The 24796-nt window shown below is 47.9% G+C and overlaps 1 long non-coding RNA gene across 1 annotated transcript; it reads right to left on the bottom strand.

The window, feature by feature from the left end:
* Positions 1 to 17972: 17972 nt before the first annotated feature.
* LOC122681237 lies at positions 17973 to 24734 on the bottom strand. Its single transcript, XR_006336914.1, has 3 exons — positions 24261 to 24734; positions 21447 to 21658; positions 17973 to 21250 (listed from the first exon to the last, which is right to left on the bottom strand). It is a non-coding gene; the product is annotated as an uncharacterized LOC122681237 (long non-coding RNA).
* Positions 24735 to 24796: the final 62 nt, after the last annotated feature.

Genomic DNA, 24796 nt, shown 5'->3' with positions numbered 1-24796 from the left:
TGCCGGTGCCTCGATTTTCCAATCTGTAAAATGGGGGCAAATAACAGCGCTTACCTCATGGGGCTGTGGGAACCAAATGAGCTCACAGAGATAAAGTGCCTGACCCATGGTAACAGTGCTTGCTGCTGTTCTAGTTATGATTCCCTCCAGGCCAGCTGGCTGTTCCTACCAACTGGGGAACAGAGAGAGGGAACCCCGCCAGGAACCCCAGAATTTGATTCCTGGAGTCAATCCAACCTGCCTTTCCTCACTCCTCCCAACTTCCTCCTTTACCTCTGGGCTCCCCCACCCCCACCAAGGGGAACTTGAGGGAGCTCGGCCTTCAACACAGCAGTGGCAGGAAGTGGTTCTGTCACCACATCCCTTCCCCACTTCCCCCAGCCCCTCCTTCCCCAATACCACAACAGAATTTAGCCAAGACTCTGGGAGAGCAGGATCCACCCCCAGGTGAGCAGCCCCCCAACCCTGTCTGGAGTCAGAACTTGGACTCGAAGCCCCTCAACCAGGAGGCCCCATCAGGCTGGGGAGGGGGCTGATCCTGGAGCCCTGAGTCACCAGCTAGATGACACAGCCCTGCAGGCTGCTATTAATAACTCCAGGCCCCCAGACCGAGGTCAGCCTCACGAGATGAGGCTTCGCTCCCTGCTTCCAGACAGGGGGAACTCCAAGCCTGTTTCTCCCAAACATGCCCAAGAGGGGAGGGGCAGCCCTGAGAGGCCCTGGCAGGATATGAGGAAGACACTGTTGTCTGGGACCAAGCGGGAAGGTGTGTGGACTGCAAGACACCACCTGCCCCGAGGGGAGAGCATCATTCCAGTGCCTGCCCCGCTCCCCCACAACAAACGCACCTACCATTCTAGCTCCAGGGTGTTGGCAATTCCCAAGCTGACTTGAAGAGACGCTAATAATAATAACAATACTATTGTGCCTACCACCTATCTGCGTTGAGCTCCTTCTATAGGAAGTCAAACCTGGACAGCATATTAAAAAAGCAGAGACATCCCTTTGCTGACAAAGGTCCATATAGTCAAAGCTATGGTTTTCCCAGTAGTCACGTATGAATGTGAGAGTTGGACCATAAAAAAGGCTGAGTGCCGAAGAATGGATGCTTTCAAACTGTGGTGCTAGAGAAGACTCTGATCAAACCAGTCAATTCTAAAGGAAATCAACCCTGAATATTCATTGGAAGGACTGGATGCTAGAGCTGAAGCTGCAATACTTTGGCCACCTGATGTGAAGAGCCAACTCATTGGAAAAGACCCTGATTCTAGGAAAGATTGAGGGCAGGAGGAGAAGGGGGCGACAGAGGATGAGATGGTTGGATGGCATCACCGGCTCAATGGACATGAGTTTGGGCAAGCTCAGGGAGATAGCAAAGGACAGGGAAACCTGGTGTGCTGCAGTTCATGGGGTCGGACACGGCTGAGCAACTGAGCAACAACAACATAGGAAGTCACAGAGTATAGACTTTGTGATCAGCCCTCCTGGACTCAAGTTCCAGCTTCTACTCCTTCAGGCTGTGCCGCCTTAAGCAAGTTACGTTGTCTCTCTCTGCCTCCATTTCCTCATCTGTAAAATGGGAAAGAAAACAGTCCTTACTTCAAAGTGTTGTGGGAGGATTAAGTGAGATTAGACACTGCAAGTTTTCAGTACACAATGGGTATGGAGGTGGGAAGAAAATCACCTCTTAGGATTCTGTCACTCTAGTGCTCTCCCCTGTACAATGAACTTCACAAATTAGGACTCATGAGCCCATTTTACAGGTGAAGAATCTGTGAGGCTCAAGGAGTTGCCTGCACAGTTAACAAGGAGCTGGCCTGGGACTCAACCCACATCTGACACAGCATGCTGTTCCTTGCTGTGCACACGTCCCCCCGCCACCTCAGTTCGATGGTTCTGTCAGCGCTGGAGTAGGGGCACTTGACAGCGTATCCAAGTGCCTCACAGCTGATCTTCTCAATATCCTATTTGAGTTTGGGCTTGCAGAATCCCTTGGCATTTGTGGGAGGCAGAAATTGGAAGCCATTTTTAAGGTGATGGACCCCAGGCCCAGAGAAGCACTTCATGTTGCTCACCGTCACACAGCTGATGAGTGACGGAGCTCCTGCCTAGACCTTCTGACTCCACATCTCGTGCTAAGAACCGGTCACTGGATCTTGCAAGAAGGAAGTCAATGGGGGAAGCAACCTGGGGGGTGGAAGATGCCCAGAAGACAGGCTGAAAGGGGTTAAAGCCTAGGAACCAACAGAGAGGACAGGTGTGGGTTATTTGGGCTCTGTAGGAAAAAAAAAATGGAGGGGGGTGAATAAAAGAGGGTAAAGAAAAGATCAAGGTAGCTAGAAGAGGCAGAGGAAGAGTCAAGTAGAGTTTCCCTTAAGGTGAGTTCATGACCTTGAGAACTGATGACACTGTGGAGAGAGAGGTGTGCGAATTGAGGGGGAAACAGGATGCACTGGGACCAGTTCCTTTGGCATGGTATTACCCACGGGCAAGTAACACTTTGCTTGGGGTCCCAGCAGAGCAGGTGCAGCCCCTAAATACACATTTAAAAGGTTGCTTGTATTTTTAAAAACTTTTTGTATTTGTTTAATTAAGACTAATCTTTTTAGAGCAGACCAGGGTTCAATCCCTGGGTCGAGAAGATTCCCCTGGAGGAGGAAATGGCAACCCATTCCAGTATTCTTGCCTGGAGAATCCCATGGACAGAGGAGCCTGGCAGGCTACAGTCCATACAGTCACAAAGAGTGGATATGACTGAGTGAGCACAAGCAACTTCAGGTTCACAGGAAAATTGAAGGGGAAGTACAGACATTTTACCGCATACCCCTGCCCTCACCCATTCACAGCCTCCTCTGTCTTCAGCATCCGCTACTAGAGGGGTATCTTTGTTACAATTGATGAAACTTCATTGACACATCACCATCACCCAAAGTCCATAGTTTCCGGCTCACTCTTGATGGTGCTCATTCTATCGGTCTGGTCAAAGATGCAATGACATGCGTCCATCATTATGCTATCATACAGAGTAGTTTCACTACCCTAAAAATCCTCTGCACTCCACTTATTCATCCCTTCCTGCCACAAAGATTGTTTTTGATATTTGAAAAAAAAAAAAAAAAAACCTTAAAGTAGCCTGCATGGGAAAAGTCAGATCTTTGGTGGACTTCCTTATATAGTCATTTTAGGCTTTAGTGTTGTTTTTCTTTGGATGACATGGGGGAGGGGAACCATACTCTCAGTGTTTGCAGCCTTGAAAGGTCTAAATCTGGTGCTGTTTACAATGTGTGTCTGTGTGTTGGCGGGGGTGGGGGGGGCGGGCGCTAACTCTCAGGAAACCCCAGGTTAAACATTCAATGGTCGCTCAGCTGTCCTGGCCAGATACATGCAGAACCCTGGGGAACAGAGCAGGAGAGAAAAACCCAGACAGCACACAGGGCAACTGGCAGCCGCTTTGGCCCTTTTACGTGCCTGGGTTGCATCTCTACTCTTGGCCGGGCACACTTTCTCACATGTCTTTTAGTTCCCCGGTTCTCAAAGTACTCATGGGACCAGCAGCATCAGCACCATCTGGAAATTGGTTAGAAATGCAGACCCTCCCCTTCCACCCCCTACCCCCAGGACTACTGAATCAGCACCTCTGGGTGGGGCCCAGCAATTTCTGTTTTAACAAATCTGCCAAGTGATTCCAAGGTGCGCTCAAGTTTGAGACCTCAGCTTTACTTGAGCTTCACCCGAAGGGGGAAGGGGAGGGGCTTCCCTGGTGGCCCGCAGAGAAGGCCTGAGGGCCTTCAGTGGTAAAGAATCTGTCTGCCAACGCAGGAGACATGAGTTTGATCCCTGATCCGGGAAGATCCCACATGCTGTGGAGCAACTAAACCCGTGATCCACAATTATTGAGCCTATGCTCTAGAGCCCAGGAACTGCAACTACTGAAGCCTGAGTGGTCAGAAACAAGAGAAGCCTCCTCAATAAGAAGTGCTTGCACCCCAACTAGAGAGTAGACCTGTTGGCCACAACTAGAGAAAAGCCCACACAGCAGTGAAGATTCAGCACAGCCAAATAAATTAGGGGTGAGAGGGAGAGTTTTTGACCCTATTTGCAGATGAGGAAACTGAGGCTCAGAGAGATGAAGCTGCTTGCCCAAGGTCACACCCAAATTAGGTGGGAATCTCGCCCTTTATGACTGCAAAACCGATCATCCTCACCCCAGTATGATAACTAGGATTGATGTTCAACAAACACAAACAAGTGTTTAACAACCACTACCACTACCACCCTGCACCAGTCAGAAGTGACTCCAGCCAAGGAACTCCAGGAGGCCCCACAGAAAGTGGATATGCATGTGTGACCATTATAAACCCTTTCATTCCTGGATCTGTAGGCCTTGGGGTCTGGAGGAGAGGGCTAAGGGCTCTGGGGCACTTAAAGGATTCCATGTAACATGTTACCAACGGGTAGGGAAATATTTCAATATCTTAACAACAGGTGCTTACCTGCTGAACCTCAGCCCTAACTACAGTCCCCTTCCTAGAAGGAGAGGCTTCTTCTTTACCACCAGGGCAGAGGCCCTGGAGCTAAATTTAGCCCGGAGGAGAACACAGGTGTAACAAATGTCTCCTGAGAATATCCATTCAGCAGTGCTTCTTAAATTTGGCTGCACATTGGAGTCTCTCAGGATTTTCTTTTGAACAGCGATGCTTGGGTTTCACCTCCAGAGATTCTGACTTAATTGGTCTGGGGTGCGGCCTGGGCACTGGGATTTTTTTTTAAAGCCCCCCACGATTCTCATATGCAGCTAGGAATTAGAGCAACCCCTACAGAGCCCCTGAAACCTGTAAGAGACTCCGGATTAAGAGCCTGTAGTTTGCATCAGTATTTCCCAAGGCTGAGGACTTAAAAAAAAAACCCACTGAAAACAGATTCTCAAGAGACTCTGATTCAGTAATCAGTGGGGCCCGGAATTGGATGTTAGCAAGCTCGCCAGGTTTCCAAATCAGTGACCCCCGCAGGCTGTGGTAACTGAGAGAGGCTCAGAGATTCCACCCCTCCCCACCCCCGGCCCACCCCCAACATCGTTGAAGCAATGGAGAACATTTTGCCAGGAAGTATCCAGAACCGATTTCCGCAGCTCTTCCTTCCCCTGTGCTGCGGAGACGTTGCTTCAAAGCACACGCTGTGAAACGGAGCCCGAGAAGCCCTCCCGAGAGAGCCGTTTTCTGGCTGCTCCGCTGCAGTGCCCTGGGCCGGCTGAATGCCTTAGAATCCCATTAATCCCGGGACACCCTTATTTGGATGCGATCTGCATGTATTTGCATATCGACCTCCAGTGCTCCACCCCTCTTCCCCCTGCCCCACCCTCCCGTGGCATTTTAGGGGAAAATAAAACTAATGTATTCACAAAGCCCGCTGAGATGTGTTCGAGCCTCACGCAGCGCTGGGACTTGGATACGCCTGAAACCCGGGCGCAGGGATGCGGGAAGATGGCCCCTGCTCGGCGCGGATGCAGCGGGAAGGCCGGCGGAGGGCAAGTGTTGGAAGTCTCCTGAGGTCTGAAACCACAGCCTAGCCCCCGAGGAGAGGCGATGCGGGATTTCTCCAGCGGGAAAAGACAGGGAGCCCAGAAGACAGGGCGAGAGAGCTCCGCTTTTCAGCGGATTGATGAGACTCCTTCCTGGCCTCAGAAGGGGCCTGGCTTGGAGACCACCACCAAGGCCCTTCCAGCTGCAACCACACGCTCCATGAAAAGCCTACCATGTGACAACTGGTGCAGTGGAAGGGGCTGGAATCTGACAGCCCTGGACTTGAATTGGGTGTAAATGACCTTCCATCTCTGAGCCTCAGTTTCCTCATCTTTAGAATGGGAGTAGTAAGCTCACTGGGGGCTTCCCTGGTGGCTCAGTAGTAAAGAATCTGCCTTCCAGCAAACCTGACCCAGTATCCTTCTCTAGCATCCCTCTATGGAGACAGGAGACTTAGGGATTAGAAAAAAAAGAATCTGCCTTCCAATGCAGGAGAAGCGAGCTGGATCATTAGGTCTGGAAGATCCCCTGGAGAAGGGAGTGATTCACTCCAGTCTTCTTGCCTGGAGAATCCCATGGACAGAGGAGCCTGGTGGGCTACAGTCCATGGGGTCTCAAAGAGTCAGACATGACTTAGTGACTAAACAGCAACAGTGAGCTCATTACATGGTGATGGGAGTTATGTCTTTATTTGGTTACCCAGTAATGGACAGTCTTTCTTAGGCCCCATCTGAGGCAGAGAAGGAATCTGCTGAGTGCAAGTGCCATTGCCAGCCCAGCGGCCCTGAGAGTTCTCCATGGCTATCCCTGCCCACAGCGGACCAGCTCCCTTTACCTCCAGCTCACTTTCCTAGTCTGGCCTCCCATTACTGCTGGGAGGCTCCAGAAACCTTTTCGATGCCTTTCGTTTTTGCTTACATTAGCCTGAACCAGTTTTGATTGCTCACAACCAAGGGCCCCAATTGACACAAGGACCGTTGTCTTGCTTCGCTTCAACCCCTGAGCGTCTTCAACTGCAAGCACTGCCCGCCTCGTTTCCAGGAGCCTCTTCCAGGGCAACATGGTCCAAACCCACTTCTCTCCAGCCCTGCTCCTCCCTGTGGGGTCCCCCTCCTGCTTCTATCCATGGCACTCTCTCCGCCCTGAGCCTCCCAATTTCTAAACCATCTGCATGTAATCCTATGTGCTCTCCCACTCCCATGTCATCCAAACAGTTGACAACCTGTGTAATCTTAAATCCATTCCCTCTGTATCAGTCAGTCTGCTGGGGCTGCCAAAACAAAGTATCACAGACTGGGGGGCTTAAACAACAGAGATTTATTTTCTCACAGTCCCAGAGGCTGGAAGTTCAAGATCAAGGTGTCGACAGGGTTGGTTTTCTCTGAGGTCTCTGGCTTGTAGATGGTCATCTTCTCCCTGGGTCTTCTTATGGTCTTCCCTCTGTGCATCCGTGTGCACACCTCTTCTGCTGGGCAGGTGGATTCTTTACCACTGAGCTACCTGGGAAGCCCCAGCTGTTGTCTGCTGCTGCTGCTGCTAAGTTGCTTCAGTCGTGTTGACTGTGTGACCCCAGAGACAGCACCCACCAGGCTCCCCTGTCCCTGGGATTCTCCAGGCAAGAACACCGGAGTAGGTTGCCATTTCCTTCTCCAGTGCATGAAAGTGAAAAGTGAAAGTGAAGTCGCTCAGTTGTGACCGACTCTTAGCGACCCCATGGACTGCAGCCTACCAGGCTCCTCCATCCATGGGATTTTCCAGGCGAGAGGACTGGAGTGGGCTGCCATTGCCTTCTCCGAGTTGTTGTCTAGCATCATGCTATTCAAAGTATAATTCATGGACCTACAGCATCTGCATCACCTGGGAGCTTGTCAGAAATGCAGACTCTCAGGCTGAGCCCCAGACCTGCTGAGTCAGAATCTGCATCACCTGCATGCACCCCAGGCCATCTGTATCCACACTAAAGCTTGATAGCTTACAGACACCAAAGGTGTAGGGAGAGAGCCTCATAGGAGTGGGGGCTGTGGTCCCCTTGTTGGGTCAGAAACTTGACTTTGTCCTGACACAAGCATCCTACTCATAGGAGTCTGGGGTGTACAGCAGATGACAATTCTGAACACACAAATGAACTTGACTCTGCACGGCTATTAAGAATGCCTAACTCACAAGTATAAACAAAGGAAAAGGTTGCCGGAGATGGCTCCCTGATGGGAAAGGCAAGGTTCTCATCTCTCACTTCCATTTGGCAAACATTTATGGAAGCCCTGCTGAGTGCCAGGATGGGTGCTGGGAGTTGGGCAGATGGAATGAAAGAGGACATGAGCTTTGTTCTGAAGGAGCTCACAAACCAGGATGGAGACCAGCCACAAAGACCTGCATTCAATAATTCAATAAGTACAAGCCAAGGGCGTCCGCCCACCCACTCTGTTGCTCTATCCCTCCAAACTCATCCTCTGGCTTCTGCGTGTTTGCACTTTCTACTCGCCCCCCACCTCAAACCCTTCCCACATCTCCCCTCTCTACCCTCCCCCTATGCTGGCCAACTCTTATTCATCCTTTAGATTTCAGCTGAGATGTCATTTCTTCCAAAAAAAATTGCTGCTGACCAGCCAGACCCGGGAAGGGGGGCCCTTCCATGCTCCCATGATTCCCCTCAACTCACCACTTCCCTTATTGTGGCATTTTTCATAATTCAGTGTGAATTTCCTGTTTATTCATCTATCTCTCCCCACAGGCTGAGATGATTGTGAGAGCAGGACCCTTATCTGCTGTGTTCACCATATTCACAGGTATTTCTTAAACATTTAAAAAAAAATAGTAATAGTGGTCAGCTTTTTATTGAGCTCAGGTACTTTCCTAAATATGTCTATGTATGAATTAATTTAATCCTATGACTATACAATGTGGTGAGTACTATTATTTTTCCCATTTCTCAGAGGAAGAAATAGAGACACAGAAAAGTTAAGTAACTTTTCTAAGATATCACAGCTATTAGGTGGCAGAGTAGAGATTCAAAGCCAGGCAGTCTGGGTCCAGAGTGTGCACATTGGAAAACGGTGTGATTAACTGTATGGGAGAGAGGACAGAGGTCAGGGAAGTCTTCAGCAGGAACAACACCCAAGCTGGGTTTTGAGGAGTGAATAGGAGTTTGCCATGTGAAAAAGGAGCAGGGTTTTGCAGCTTTGACAACCTCCAGTTTGGGCCCACCTGTCAGAGCGGCAGCATTGGTGGAAGACAATTAAGCAACTCTCTAGATACTGTCCAAGGAGGCTTAGACAGAGTGTGTGCCTTACACAGCATCCAGTTTCAGCCTGAGTCACCCATGTGTGGGTGAGGCAAGTTGCACAAACCCTGAGGCTCCAGTTCTTCAGTCCCTGTGTGGGTGAGATGTACACACCCCTCCCCTTTTACCCCCAGATTCAAGGCTCACTTCCCAAACCGCACCCCCATGCTTTGCAGAGGCTGCATCATCATCTCAGAGGAAAGGTCCTGGCAAGCACACCTTCCGGCAAGTGCAGCCCCAGAGCAGAGAGCCAGGGAGTTTCCCCAAAACCCCACTCAGGCTGTCCTGAGTCTGACCTTACAAGCTCTGGGAGCCTCTTCTGGCTCAGGGGTTCCCCAACTTTTAAAGCCCCTGAACCCTTTCAAGGAACTGATTTCAAGGACACCACAGCCTAACCAAAGGTTAAGAGGAAGTGCTGGCCAGTTCCCCATCTCCGCTGATCCTGACCTTGACTCCGAGAGGAGCCCTGAGCTCTCATCTTAGCCCAACCACCTCTTTTTTTACTGGTGAGAAAACTGAGGCCCGGAGGAGGGAAGAGATTTGCCAAGAATACAGAGCAAGTCAGGGCCAGCACCTGGACAGGAAGTACGGTCTCCTGAGCTGAGCCAGCCCTTTCTCGATAAACAGCATTATCTCTCCTGTCCATCCTGTCCTGGCCTCTCGGAAGAAATCTGGAAGCCTCTACCCCCCCCCAATCTCTACCCCCCACTTTCATTCATCCTGTTCATTCATTCATTCCAAAAACTATTTAACTGGACACTGGGCCAAGCCAGGCCCCTGACCTCAGGAAGAGGCAAAAGTGTGTGAGACAGACATGTCCCCAGACATTTATCATCCGTTCTGACAAAACCACCTCTTTCCTGGTGGCTCAGTTGGTAAAGAGTCTGCCTGCCACGCGGGAGACCCAGGTTCAATCCCTGGGTTGGGAAGATCCCCTGGAGAAGGAAATGGCAACCCTCTCCAGTATTCTTGCCTGGAGAATTCCAGGGACAGAGGAGCCTGGTGGGTTACAGTCCTTGGGGTCACAAAGAGTTGGACATGAATGCATGACTAACACTTTCACTTTCTGACAAAACCACATCAGAGACTGTTCAAACCTTATTCTCAGGCCTAGCACATAGTAGGTCCTCAATAAATATGCATGGAGCACTGAGGAAGGAACGACATGAGGATGCTGGGCCGGCAAGATGGGAAGACCACCTTAGACCTCAGGGCCCCTCCCTCTCCCCTCCTCCCATCATTCGGCACCTCCGTGGGGATGGACAAGAGAATTCAGACCCACAGTCTGCCTGAGCTTTGTGCTCAAGTTGGTCTAGAACCAAGCCTTCTGAACTGATGGCCGTAGGGCTCGTGTGGCTGTTTTAATTAAAATTAAATAAAATTTGAAAATCCATTCCCTGGTTTCGTTAGCCACATTTCTAATGCTCAAAAGCCACACGTGGTTGTTTGCAATCATACTGAGCAGCACAAACTATAGATCATCACCACAAATGTCCTTTGGACTGTGCTGCTGGCCAAGAGCAGGGACTCCCAGGACCAGTACTTTTCCCAAAGTGTCTGGGAATTGACATAAGATTGCCAACTCTCCATCTTGCCAGAAAATTACAAAAGCAATAACAATGATTTTAAAAACAGAACATGAATGCTAAGAGTGATGTGAAACTCTCGATTGGATTCTCAATTTAAAAAAAGCCCACATTAAATGGACTTCCCTGGCGGCCTAGTGGTTGGGACTCTCTGCTCCCAATGCAGGGGGCCCAGATTCAATCCTGGCTGGAGGGACTAGATCCTGCATGCTGCGACTAAGAGTTTGCAGGCCACAAAGATCCTGTGTATGGCAATGAAGATCGAAGACCCAGTGCAGCCAAATAAGCAAAAAATAAAAAAAAATCCACATTAAGGGATATTCGTGGGACAACTGGAAAAATTTGAAAATAGATTACATATTGGATAGTTGTATGTAGGAGACTGGGCTTCCCTGGTGGCTCAGATGGTAAAGAATCTGCCTGCAATGCAGGAGACAGGTTCAATCACTGGGTCAGGAAGATCCCCTGGAGAAGGAGATGGCAACCCACTCCAGTATTCTTGCCCAGAGAATTCCATGGACAGAGGAGCCTGGTGGGCTGCAGTCCATGGGGTCCCAAAGAGTCAGATATGACTGGGCAACTAACACTTCACTTCACTTCGGGTAGGAGACTGCCCTTGTTTTTTGGAGATTAGGGAGTGGAGGATTTAAGGATAAACTATGATGACATCTGCAACTAACTTCCTTGTGGCTCAGAAAAAATGTATTATATAAATATGTATATATATATATATATATATAGAGAGAGAGAGAGAGAGAGAGAGACAAAGGGAAAGCAAGTGTGTTGATGTGTTAACAGTTGAATGTGTGAATCTAGCCAAAGCTTAGAGAATTGTTCATGTACTATTCCTGTAACTTTTCTGAAAGTTTGAAAGTTTTTCAAAATAAAAAGTTGAGGGGAAAAAAGTCACGATGGCGGTTCACCCCCTGCCAGGCAGAGACGATGGGTGTTGGGGGGCTGTGCTGGTGTTCTGGTTCTTGATATGGGATGTTGGTTACATGATGGTAGAGTGGGTTGCCTTGTTCCTCATCCCCCTCCATCACCCCCACCCCCTGCCAAAGAGATATGTCCTCCTGGCACCGGTGGGGCTTCCCTGATAGCCCAGACGGTAAAGAATTCTCCTGCAATGCAGGAGACCCCAGTTCGATTCCTGGGTTGGGAAGATCCCCTGGAGAAGGGAAGGCTACCCACTCCAGTATTCTGGCATCTGTAAATGAAACCTTATTTGGAAAGGTCTTTGCAGGTTAACTAAGTGAGGGAGTTAGAAATGAGATCATTCTGGATCAGAGTGGGCACTAAATCCAATGACTGCTGTCCTTGTGAGAGAAAGGCAGAGGGAAATTTGGGAACCAGAGACCCAGGTAAGAAGGCCACATGAAGGTAGAGGCGGAGGGATCAGAGCAATGCTGCCAGAGCTGATAACTCTCGGAACCACCAGAAGCTGGAGGAGGCAAAAGGAAGGATCCTCCCCTGGAGCCCTCAGAGCTAAGCACTGCCTGGGAGCACCTTGATCTCAGACTTCCAGCCACCAGAACTGAGAGAATAAATTTCTGTTGTTTTAAGCCACTAGGTTGTGGTCATTTGTCACAGCAGCCCTAAGGCACACACAGAGGTGTGTTTTACTTAAAGGGAACTCATCAAGTTGTACAATTAAGATTTGTGTGTAGTTTCTCTATGTACGTTAAACTCCTTTCAGATGTACTTAAAAACAGAGAAACCAGGATGACTCTCTACTGTGCCCCTGCAGTGGAAGTGCAGAGACCTAACCACTGGACCACCAGGGAATTTCCTAGGCATTCGTTTGTTAGAAAAATGTCAAAGAAACAGTTTCATAAAGGCATAATCTCAAAACAGAAGATGGGCCCATCAAATAACTTTTAATGACACAGTTTCCCTTCATTTTACTAAGAATCTGGAAGCATCTCATGGCAAATAAGCCCCAGCTGCAGATGGGTTGTGCCCACATCACCTAGGGAGCTTTGACAGACAGCATCCCAGACAGAGAGGTCACCGGGACGGGAGAGGGAGGCCAGAAATAGAGCTGAAGACATGTGGGAACGTAGTATCTGCTAAAGGTGGCATTTCAAATTAGTGGAGGAAGACAGATTCTTCAATATGGTGTTGGTTCAACTGGCTAGCCATTTGGGAAAAAAATAAAGCTGTATCTCTACCTCCTTCCAATCACCAAAATAAATTCCAGATGGATAAAAATTTTAATTAAGAAAAAAACACTCTAAAAGGACTACAAGAGAATGTGAGACATTTCCTTTTTTATAATCTTGAGGTAGGAATTGCCTTTAACAAACATTTGCTGAATATTTATTCTCTAACTTTGTGCTCAGTGCTAGAGAAGGGGACCAGGGGAGACCCTTGCTCTCAGGGAACTCACACTAAAGAGGGTGGTGCAGAATAGTGGTTTCCAGGTCCTCAGATTTCACTAACCATTGGCAGTAATTTTTAAATTATTTGCTTTTTAATAATCTTCTAGTGGGGAAAGCATTTATTTCTATGCATGAGAGAAAATCACAAAGCTGTTATGGAAAAACTAATAAATTTTGGGTATTCCCTGGTGGTTCAGTGGTTAGGAATCTGACCTTCCACTATAGGGGGCAAGGATTTGATCCCTGGTTGGGGAACTAAGGTCCTGCAAGCCATGTGGTGTGGTCAGAAACAAAAAAGATTAATGAATTTTAATACAGAAAAATAAATAGCCAAAACTCAAAATGGCCCTAGTGGGAGGGGAGAATGGAGCTAGATTGCTTAATGAATATGAAATTTTCCTTTGAGGTGATAAACAAATGTTTTGAAACTAGATAGATATGGTGGTTGCACAATGTTATGAATGTATGAAATGCTACTGAATTGCAAACTTTATGATGATTCATTTTATGTGAATTTTACCTCCATAAAGATAAATAAGAATATAATTTTTAAATTCAACTAAAAAAAAAAAAAACAAAACCAAATGCTTGAATGGGAAAAAATTTGCAACAAAAGGGGGAGACAAAGAATTCATATACAAAGAGTACCTACAAATCAATAGGGGCATGGAGCAACAGACAACATCTTATATCAATGCTAAGAATGTAAATAGAATGGGAACTTTTGAGAATGTAATTTGGAAATAATTTAAATGCATGTAACTTTTGACTCAGCAATTTTACAGCTAAGATTTTTTTCTTACAAGTATACTTACACATGTATTCATTGTACTTTACACATGTATACATTGTATTTTGCAACTCAAGCAAATATAGGGTCAAAGATGTTTATTGCCAAACTGTTTATAATAGCAAACAAGGAACAGAAGTACCCATTAATAGGAAACTGATTAGACATGGTATATTGATAAAGTGGAATCCTACCCAGTCATTAAAAAAGAATGAGATATGCCTATGTGTGCTTATGGAAAACTATTCAAGACAAGAACTACTGTGTGTGTTGGGACAGTGGAGCAATGTCTACAATGAGTATTATATACACAGTGTGTGCAGAGCCTTTATTTCTTATTTATTATTATTGTTATTTTTTTTGCACCATGCAGCATGTAGGATCTTAGTTCCCTGACCAAGGATTGAACCCATACCTCCTGCAGTGGAAGTTTAGAGTCTTAAGCACTGAACCACCAGGGAAATCTCTGTGCAGATTCTTTTTTTTTTTTTTTTAAGTTTATTTATTTATTTTTGGCTGTACTGAGTCTTCATTGCTGTGCCCAGGCTTTCTCTAGTTGCACCAGAGGCTACTCTTCATTGCAGTGAGGGCTACCCTTTGTTGCTTTGAGCAGGCTACTCATTGCAGTGGCTTCTCTTGTTGTGGAGCATGGGATCTAGGCACTTGGGCTCAGTAGTTGCGGCTCACAGGTTTAGCTGCTTCACGCATGTGGGATCATCCTGGATCAGGGATCGAACCTGTAACTCCTGCATTGCAAGGCAGATTCTTAACCACTGGACCATCAGGGAAGCCCCTCTGTGCAGATTCTTAAAACATTTCTGGATGGTACAAAAGGACCCAATGACAGTGGTTACCTCTAGGAAGTCACACTGAGATGGGTTGACATAGAGAGAGATTTCTACCTAAACTTCATATCTTTTTGTACTTCTCAAATTTTTTTAACAATGAACATAGGTTAATTATTATATATATTACTTTTTTAAGGTTAATTTTTAAATTATGAAATTGTTGAGGCATAGGCAGATGATTGAAAATAATGAAACAAACTCAGGTTCCCACCACCTAGATTAAGTAATTTAACATGATGGATGCAATTTGAAGACCTCCGTGTACCTTTCTATGATCCACTCCCCTCCTCCCTCCCTTAGAGATAACACCATTCTAAATTTGATATCAGACATACATGTTTTTATTCCATTAAAAAAATCTTTTATAACTTCCATATCTACCAATAAGCAACATCTTGTTTTGCATGTTTTTCCTTTATATAAAAAGTGTTAATTTATGTAGTGTGGCTGTTAGACCCAGCAAGTCCAGTCTTGGTCCCCAAGCTTTAGAGAAGGGGTCTCCTTCTGACCCTTCTCTGTCTGTGCTTCTTTCCATGGGGCAAGGAGTTCAAGGGAACATGCACACCTGGGGCCAGTGAGCCTCTTCGAGGTCACACTCAGGGTACTGGGGACCCCAGAACTTCCAGCCCAACCGCAATGCGCCTGCCTCCAGTGCCTGTGCAGGACTCTTTCCAAGGTCCAGTCTCCTGAGGGTGGGCCATCTACCTAGGAGGGTACCCCCAGGCCAGTGTGACCAAGAACCGGCTGTTGGGGAGGGATGGGGTAGGAAGTAAATGGAGCTGAACTGGAGCCAGCGTGCCCACAAACGAAAGAGGAGGTGAGGTGGGATGCAAATGGGGATTAGTATTCTTGCCTTGGACTCGCCCATCTCCCTCATTAAACCCTGTGCCTTTGGCAACTTGCTTTGCCACTCAACATTACATTTTTGAGAGTTATCTGTGTTAATATCTATAGCTCCAGTTTATTTTCACTCTCACACAGTATTTCTTTGAAGTTTTAAAAGTTTCAGGCCCCTGGCCCCTAATGGAGAAGATTCTGACAGAGGAGTGCTGCTTCATGGGCTAAAGCATCTTTCAGAAGCTCTGGGCGTCGCCGCTTGGCAGTCCGGTTTGGGGACCAGGGAGAGGGAAGCCACTCTCGGCATGTCCCTGGCTTTGCACAGGCTAACACTGTCACTTGCTGCTGCCCTTCTTTGTGGTCCCCAAGATCGGCCTGGACCCGCTGCTGCACAAGCCACCAACCAGCCCAAGGGCCTGGATCTGGTCTGGGAGCCGTGAGGGAGACAGCGGGTGCCCCCTGCTGGAAATAAACGCAAGCTGAGCCAACCGGTTCCCCATCCCTCCATGCCCCCCTGCCCCCGCCCCTTCCCCAGCCTTTCCCCCCAACCTCTAGCGCTCATTTAAGGCCAACACCGCTTATAACAGCCATCTCTTCACTTTCCAAAAACGTTCACACATAAAACAGACATTCTAATAGCTCCCTTTCATGGAGCCTTTATTAGCGATAAAGCAGTGCCTCTGAGTATCTGTGGGGCTCAAACCCTGGTTTATCCTCTGATCTCTGTGTGACCTCTGGCAAGTCATTGGACCTCTGAATAGCTCTGAGATTCCTCATGAATAAAATGGGACAGGAATGTCACCTACCTCCTAGGATTGCTTTGAGGATTAAGGTGGTGCCTGATATGCAGCTGCTGCTGCTGCTAAATCGCTTCAGTCGTGTCCGACTCTGTGTGACCCCATAGACGGAAGCCCACCAGGCTCCCCCGTCCCTGGGATTCTCAAGGACTCCTTACTATTAGATTCCGAACCAAGGCTGATGGTTTCTCACAGAGACACAGAGCTTACTTCTATCAGCAGCTGCTCTGTGTTCTGTCTGTTGATTATATCCTTTAATCATCACAACTCCATGCAGTGAGTGCACTTATATTCACCTCCACTTTACAGAGAAGGCAACTGAGGCATGGAGAAATCAAGCAACTTGCCTGAAGGCTCACAACTTACCTGTTGGTGGAGTGTTATTTGAACACAGGCAGCTGTAGTCTACAGCACAGTACCTTATTGCTACATTGTCATGGCAACGGGGCGGGGGCGGGGTGGGGGGCTTCCCAGGTGGTGCTAGTGGTAGAGAACCCGCCTGCAATGCAGGAGACATGAGAGATGCAGGTTCGATCCCTGGGTTGGGAAGATTCCCCTGGAGGAGGACATGGCAACCGCACTCCAGTATTCTTTCCTGGAGAATCCCATGGACAGAGGAGCCTAGCGGGCTACAGTCCAATGGGGTTGCAAAGAGTCGGACACGACTGAAGTGACTTAGCACACATGCATGGCAATCTGGGGAGGCACGTACTATGCCCATTACACAGCTGGGGACACCGAGGCTCAGGAAGTGAAGCGACTTGCCTCACATCACAACTAATTAGCTCTGGAGCCCTGGCCTGGACTTGCCCCAGTTCTGTCTCTTTGCATTGTCTTGTGTAGTTCTGTGGCACCCCAGCAGGTGTGGTGACCCTGTGTGACAAATGAGGATGCTGAACTAAAACAGCTAAGTGACTTGCTCAAGGTCACAGAGTCAGTACAGAGCCTTTTCTGTTGGGAGGTGGGATCCAAGGGTATTCTATTCAGGGGCCCAGCACCTCTGTGGCTCCCTGCTGCAGCCCCCGGACAGCACTTGTCTTTATAATCACAGCTCTTCCCAGGCACCCGAGTTTGGCACCACTCGCTTCCAGGCCAGCCTCAGCACGGCTGTCAAAGTTGTGCTCTTAAGTTGTCACTCAGCCTGAGCCTGGCCTCAGCATTGGCTTCTGGGCTTCCTGCAGGGCTAGGAGCTCAGATTCCATCCCCTTGCCCTCTGGGAGGCAGCTGGTACCGTAGAAGGGCAGGGAGTTTGGAGTCAGATAGTCCAGGGTTCTAATCCCGCTGTGCCCCTTCCTTTCTGCATGACCTTGGGTGAGTTTCATCACCTCCCTGCATTCCTCTTTCATCACCTCTAAAATGGGGTAACGGTCAGTGCTTTGCAGACTCTTGTGAGGATGAAATGCAATAAAGTGTGTACAGCATCTGGTACACAGCAGGTGCTCAAGAAATATTAGATCCCTTTGCTCCAGACCTTTGTCCCCTGCTGCTTATGTCCCCTCTTCACAGGCCCAGAAGTCCCCACCTCTTCCAAGATGTCTCTGAGCCAGGGTTGGGCTGGTGTAGAAGCCACATCCTTTGTGTTTCCTGGGGTGCTGGTTCACAGTCAGAATAACATCACCGTATGTAACTCAGCCACTGTTCAGTGATCCATCAGAGATGGACTGAGAACCTACTATGTGCCAGGTAGGACTTCCCAGGTAGCGCTAGTGGTGAAGATTCCGCCTGCCAATGTGGGAGTCATAAGAGACTCAGGTTTCGGGTTCGATCCCTGGGTCGGGAAGATCCCCTGGAGGAGGACGTGGCAGCCCACTTCAGAATTCTTGCCTGGAGAATCCCATGAACAGAGGAGCTTCCAGTCGCAAAGAGTTGGACATAACTGAAGCAAGTTAACACATATACACATGTGCCAGGAACTCTTCTTTTAAAAAGAAAACTTTATTGATTTATTTGGGTGTATTGGGTCTTAGTTGCGGCACGTGGGATCTTCATTGCCTTTTGCAAGGATCTTTCATTGTGGTGTGAGGGATTGCCCCACAGCAGGTGGCATCTTAGTTCCCTGACCAGGGATTGAACCTATGTACCCTGCATTGCAAGACAGAGTCTTAACCACTGGACCGCCAGGGAAGGCTCCCAGAAACTGCTCTTGGTAATGGGGCAACAGTGGTTCACTAGACAAGAGTCCTGTGTGAAGTGTATCCCTGAGAACCTACCTCGTCAGTGTTCAGCCCCGGGGCCATGCACCAACCCTGATGCTACTGTGCCCACTGCCTGAGCACTCACACTCTTCCCATTCACAGCTTCGTGTGATCCTCAGAGAGTCCACCTGAAGTATGAACATCATCTCTAACTTAAAAGTGAGGGAACAGAGATGTGGGAAGTTAAGCAACATAAAGAAGAGCAGGGGATATACATCGCCATACGTGAAATAGACACCTGGTGGGAACTGGATGTATGACACAGGGAGCTCAACCCGGTGCTCTGTGACCACCTAGAGGGTGGGATGCGGTGGGAAGTGGGAGGGGGGTTCGGGAGGGAGAGGACATGTGTATACCTACGGCTGATTCACGCTGATGTATGGCAGAAACCAACGCAATATTGTAAAGCAATTATCCCCCAATTAAAAATAAATTAATTTTTAAAAAAGAGAGGAGACGGGGGCTGACTAGACAGTCTGATCCCAGAGCCTGAGCTTCACTGGGCTGCTGTAGAGTCTGCCTCTTACCCCTTCCTCCAAGTTTCTAATGTTGTCCCCATTTTACAGATGAGGAAACTGAGACTCAGAGGGAATGAATGCTGTCCAAGGTCATACAACATATAAATGTAGGTTCTGGGATATCTGGAGCCTAGGTTTGGTCTGACTCCAGATCCCACTTCTCCCCTACAGAGAGCTGACTCATTTGAAAACCATTTTCTTCCCAACAGACTTCCCTGGTGGCTTAGACAGTAAAACGTCTGCCTAGGATCCCGGAGAGCCGGGTTTAATCCCTGGGTCAGGAAGATCTCCTTAAGGAAATGGCAACTCACTCCAGTATTTTTGCCTGGAAAATCCCAAGGACAGAAGAGCCTGGTAAGTTACAGTCCATGGGGTCGCAAAGAGTCAGACATGACTGAGCTACTTCACTTTCTTTCCCTTTTCTTCCCAACAGAGAAAGAAACCAGACTCAGGTCTGGCCTTGAGAGGCTCAATCTATTGAGGAGGGCAATGGGTAACTGACCACCTCCCACTGTGGTATATGTTATGACAGTGACACATAGAGTGTGTTAGGGGAACTGACACTACGGAGATAGTAACTATGGGGAAGGCGTCCTGGAAGGCTTCCTGGAGGCGGTGATACTTAAGCTGGAAGTAGAAAGATGAAGAACCAAGGAGAAACATTTGGAGTTGTTGGGAGGGAGGTTGTCTGACAACACATATATCACGGCCTCATCCTAGGTATGGAACTATTGAGTCAATTTTTCTGTTTATTTCAAATTCATTCTCTGCCCTTCTCCTGTTCCACTTCATATGGCAAACCATGTTTCCTGGGCTCCCTTGCTAATTAGCTTCTGGCTCCGTTCAGCCAATGGGGAGCTTTGGCGAGAGATCAGAGAATAAGATGAAGGGAAAAGTCAGAGTGTCTAATCCCAGCTCTCTCAGCCTCGAGGGAAAGGAGGGGATGACTTCAGAAGCTAGAGTCTCTCCTCCATGTCTGCAGAACCTGCTAGAAAGGCCTGAGGTCCCAGCTCTCTTCTGGGTGGCCCTCAGTTCCTGGTCTAGGTGTGCCAGCTCCTGTCTTTCAGTGCTGGCCCTTGGGGAGGGCATGGCCTTCCTGTGTTGCTAATCTCAGGTTTTCTATTTCCCTAGTCACTCCTTCAGCCCTTCTAGCAACTATGTTTCTAAATCCTCCAGATTAGAGTCCCTCTTTTTTAAAATATTTATTTTTAAAAATTTATTTGACTGCACTGGGTCTCTTTTTTAAAATTTTATTTATTTATTTCTGGCTATGCTGTTTCTTTGTTGCTGTACAGGCTTTTCTCTAGTTGCGGCAAGCAAGGGCGACTCTCTAGTTGCTTCTCACTGTGGTGGCTTCTCTTGTTGCGGAACATGGGCTCTAGGGCACACAGGCTTCAGTAGTCGTGGTGCGTAGGCTCAGTAGATTCGGCTCCCGGGTTCTAGAGCACAGGCTCAATAATTGTGGCTCATGGGTTTAGTTGCTCTGAAGCATGTGGGACCTTCCCAGATCAGGGATCAAACCCGTGTCTCCTCCATTGGCAGGCAGATTCTTTACCCCTGAGCCACCAGGGAAGGCCTGCGCCGGGTCTTAGCTGGGTTCTTTTTGGTTGTCGCATGTGAACTCTTAGTTGCGGCATGTGGGATCTAGTTTAGTTCCCTGATCAGGGATTGAACCTAGGCTCCCTGAACTGGGAGCGTGGAGTCCCAGCCACTGGATCACCGAGGAAGTCCCAGATTTCCTCTTTAGAATTGTCTGGCTCCCGTCTTGTTTTCCTAGCCAGATTTCTGATATTCTGTCTCCTTGTCCATAAAATGGAGATTCATTTGATCATTTCACAAATAAGTATCTAGTAGATGCCTTAGCACAGAAAACTGTGCTAAGTGTTGGGAAGCTCACAGGAAACAAGGCAGATTAAAAGACATGAAAATCTAGGCACTGCCTACCCCTCATGTCTCTGTACTGATCAGATGAGCTGTGTGCACAAATGTCACCTGCTGCCTGGGTCTCAGGAATTGCCAGCAACAGGCAAACACTACTTGGACTAGAGCCTGTTTTCTAAGTGTTCTGGGCCTGGGGCCTTTTCCTACTTCCTCCTCTCCCCCTCTAATCCTGACAGAGAAAGATTTGGGACAAATAAAATGAATCTTTAATCTACACCATGGGGAGTCAACTTAAGGGACTTATTATCCTGAGTGGTGGTACGGTTTTAAGCTATAAATAGATCTTTCAAGAACAGGTTTCACTAAACCCATAGACGGCAATGACAGAGAGAGAAGGCAGAGAGGTGCCCCGGGGCACTCATCTGCTGACCGCCTTCCCCTCCTGGGGCACCCAGCACAGTGGAAGGAACCCTGGACTGGGCTGGGAGTCAGGAGACCAGGCTTTGAACCCCAGCTCTACTGACCATCAAGTGCATGACCTTGGACGAGTCGTTTGACTGCTCCCAAGCCTCAGTGTCTTCCTCTGCAACCTGGGAAAGCTGAGAATACTGAGGATCTCTGGTTGTGATGATTACAGATTTAAAATGAAAAAAAAAAAAAATATATATATATATATATACATATATAAATAAAATGCATATGAAGCACTTGGTATTTGGTAAGTGCTCAGTAAACATTTGCTAATATGACTGTTACTTGCTGCAGGAAGTCTGGCCTAGAATCCCAGCTCTCTCCATTAGACCAGGAAACTTACCGTGTGATTGATCCTGAGCAAGTTATTTGCTGTCTGGGCTTCAGTTTTTTCCTCTGTAAAACAGGAAAATAGTAACTACACTGCCTGGCTCAGGAAAAGAGAGTTCAAGGATCGTCTAAGAACCAGGTAGGGGATTCCCTGGTGGCCCGATGGTTAGGACTGCATGCTTCCACTGCAGGGTGCCTGGGTTAGATCCCAAAAGCTGTGCAGTGCTGCCAAAAAAAAAAAGTACAGAGGTTAGAGCCAGATTGCCTGATTCTTAATCCCAGTTCCACCCTTACTCTATTCCTTTATTGTCCTGTGCCTGTTTTCTCATATCTAAAATGGAAATAATGATGGCAACTACTTCATAGAGTAGTTGTGACGATTAAATAAATATAGGTAAAGTGCTTAATACAATCACTGGCACTGAGTTTCTCAAGCATTATTATTACTAGCCGTACTTCATCAGTTCAGTTCAGTCACTGAGTCATGTCCGACTCTTTCACACCCCGTGGACGGCAGCATGCCAGGCCTCCCTGTCCTTTACCATCTCCTGGAGCTTGCTCAAACTCATGTCCATCAAGTTGGTGATGTCATCCAACCATCTCATCCTCTGTCATCCCCTTCTCCTCCTGCCTTCAATCTTTCCCAGGATCAGGGTCTTTTCCAATGGGTCAGTTCTTCTCATCAGGTGACCGAAGTATTGGAGCTTCAGCTTCAGCATCCAGTCCTTCCAATGAATATTCAGGGCTGATTTCCTTTAGGATGGACTGGTTTGATCTCCTTGCAGTCAAAGGGACTCTCAAGAGTCTTCTCCAACACCACAGTTCAAAAGCATCAATTCTTTGGTGCTCAGCCTTCTTTATGGTCCAACTCTCACATCCATACATGGCTACTGGGAAAACCATTGCTTTGACTATACAGACCTTTGTTGGCAAAGTAATGTCTCTGCTTTTTAAGACGCTGTCTAGGTTTGTCATAGCTTTGTCATACCTCATATGGTACCTAAATTGCTTGGGGCTTTGGAATCAGAGAGACCTGCACCTATATGCCAGTTCTGTCCTCTAGGCTGTATGACCTCGGACAAGTCACTTTCCCTCTCGAAGCTTCAGCTTCCTCCTCTCTACAATGGAAGACTAGAACAAGCCCAGCTTCTTTAAGGTACCGTGATGCAGCAAAGAGGACACACATTGCCTGGCTTGAGTTGGATGCACATGCAAAGTGCTTTCCCTCTTCTTTTCCTCTTGGCTCCTCTCCTCAGCATTTTTCTCAATGGTCTACTTGAATGTCCTGACCCAGAACCCCATCACTGCTTCTAGAAATCGTCCCATCAAAGCTGAGGCCATAACTACACACTGCATGTTCTGGTGCGAAGAACTCTCGATTAGTAGTCAGAAAACCAGATTGGCTTCTTTGTCTTTGTGATGGAAGAATTCTGATATGTTGTTTCAAGGAGTCTGTTAGCAAAATTAAAGTGGAGGAAGTCTTGTTCAGGCTTCAGAAGTTAGAGAGCAGGCCTCTGACCTGCTTCTGACCTGCCTGGACCCTGCTTGGATTCCATGCCTGCCTGAAAGCACAGCAGGTCAGGCGGGATTTTAGATAAGAAAAGGAGTGGGTCTGTCAATTGAGCCCCTGGAGGTCTGGCCAATCACCTCGGGGGTCTAACAAAATCCTATGACTCATAAGGTGAAACAAACAGCATTGTAAAAAAGTTTAAAGTAAAACCAGCGTTGCATTTTTCCACGCAAATGGATGATGTTATCAGTTTGCAGCCTGGGATTATAAGGGAGAACCCTTGAAACTGCAATTTGAAGTCTCTCCCAGGGGGTGGACGCACCACCTTTTTCCAACTGGGACTCCAGATTGCTATTAATGAGGGACTTGCCAGCACTAAGTCTGGAAGTTGGCTGGCCCAATTTGGTGATGAACGCTGTTATTCTATTGTTTCTATTTCTTTTAATGACTGGATACTGAAATTAAGTCAAATAGTCTTTTATAAAATATTGATATTACTTATTGTGTGTGGCAAGTAGTTTCTTTTGTTAATGAATACTTTGAACCTAAAACGATAGTAACACTTTTGGCAAAACAGAGTCATGACCTCGGGCCATAAGCTTTCCTTCTGGTCTTGAGCTCCATGAGGAAACTATTACTTTCTGTATCATGACATTCTGTAATCTTGTGATCCGGTGGCAAAGGCCAAGGTTAGGATGAAGACTTAGTCCAGCTGGGGATGAGAATAGATGGCGTCCTCCTGAGTCCTCCAACATCCTTGAGGGAGGTGACTTGTTTGGAGGCAAGATACATCCTACTCACATGTGATGGGGTGGGGGGAGGGTTGGCGGTGGCTTTGCAGGGCTGAGGAATCAGGTCCACGTTGGAAAACTGCCTAGTGGGTACAAAACCAACCTGCTGTCATGCCCGTGTTTACCCAGCTCTCCAGGGCTGCTCTAGGAGCCTGGTCCTGCTGAATGGGGATGAGAAGGAATGAGGGGGGCATAGCCAATCCAGAGACCTCATGCTCTATTCTCCTTAACAAAACCTGCTCATAGGAAAGAACCAGGGAAACGCCCTCACACTCGGGTAAAACAGATCGTAACAGCTCAAAGCACCCTGTCTTTTTAAACTTTATGCACGAGTTTTTTTTTACATTTCCTCCCCCTCCCCATCCCCCTGGCAAATTTGTATTTTTCAATTGACGAAAGCAACTTATGCAACACAAGTTGCGCTGAGGCAAACCCCGGCGCCAGGTTTCTGCGCAAAATGCTAAAAAGGCTTAAACAGAGGGTATTGCCAAAAGTGGCATTTCAGGCATCAGAAGGGCAATCATACCTTTCTGAAAGGTGGCAGACCTTTAAGTACATCTACACCATCTACACTGAACAGAATATGGAGAACGTCTTCACTTCCGGCTCCATTATATAACAAATACGTGTACAAAGCTCAGTAAGGGCTGGGCATTGACTCTTCTCCGTTTCCCCAACTCCAGCAATCGGGGCTTGTATCCCAAGTCCCTCTACTTGACGTGAGGTTGGACCAGCCACCTCCCATTTCGGGGCCTCAGTTTCCCCATCTGTAAAACAAGGATTATATGCTTCTCTCTTCCCAGGACACGTCAGACCTAATCGGGAAGGTTCTGACTGGGTTCGACGAAAAGCGTAAAGTAATGCTTAAAAGGCAGGCGAAAAGACCGATAACATTTTTTTCTCTCACCAACCAAACACTCCGTTTCACGTTTTTCTGAGCTGTTCCGGGAAGGGCGTGGCCAGGCCACCGGGAGCCACGCCTCCGGAAGTGGGGCCACACTCAGCCGCGCCCCGGCCTGCGGCCCAGGGAAGGGACCCAGCGTGACGTCACATAGCCACTCC

The sequence above is a fragment of the Cervus elaphus genome, chromosome 23 (assembly GCF_910594005.1).
Source record: "Cervus elaphus chromosome 23, mCerEla1.1, whole genome shotgun sequence".
Classification (NCBI taxonomy): domain Eukaryota; kingdom Metazoa; phylum Chordata; class Mammalia; order Artiodactyla; family Cervidae; genus Cervus; species Cervus elaphus.
Note: the sequence above shows the minus strand (reverse complement) of the source record. Positions and strands in the feature narration are given on the sequence as shown.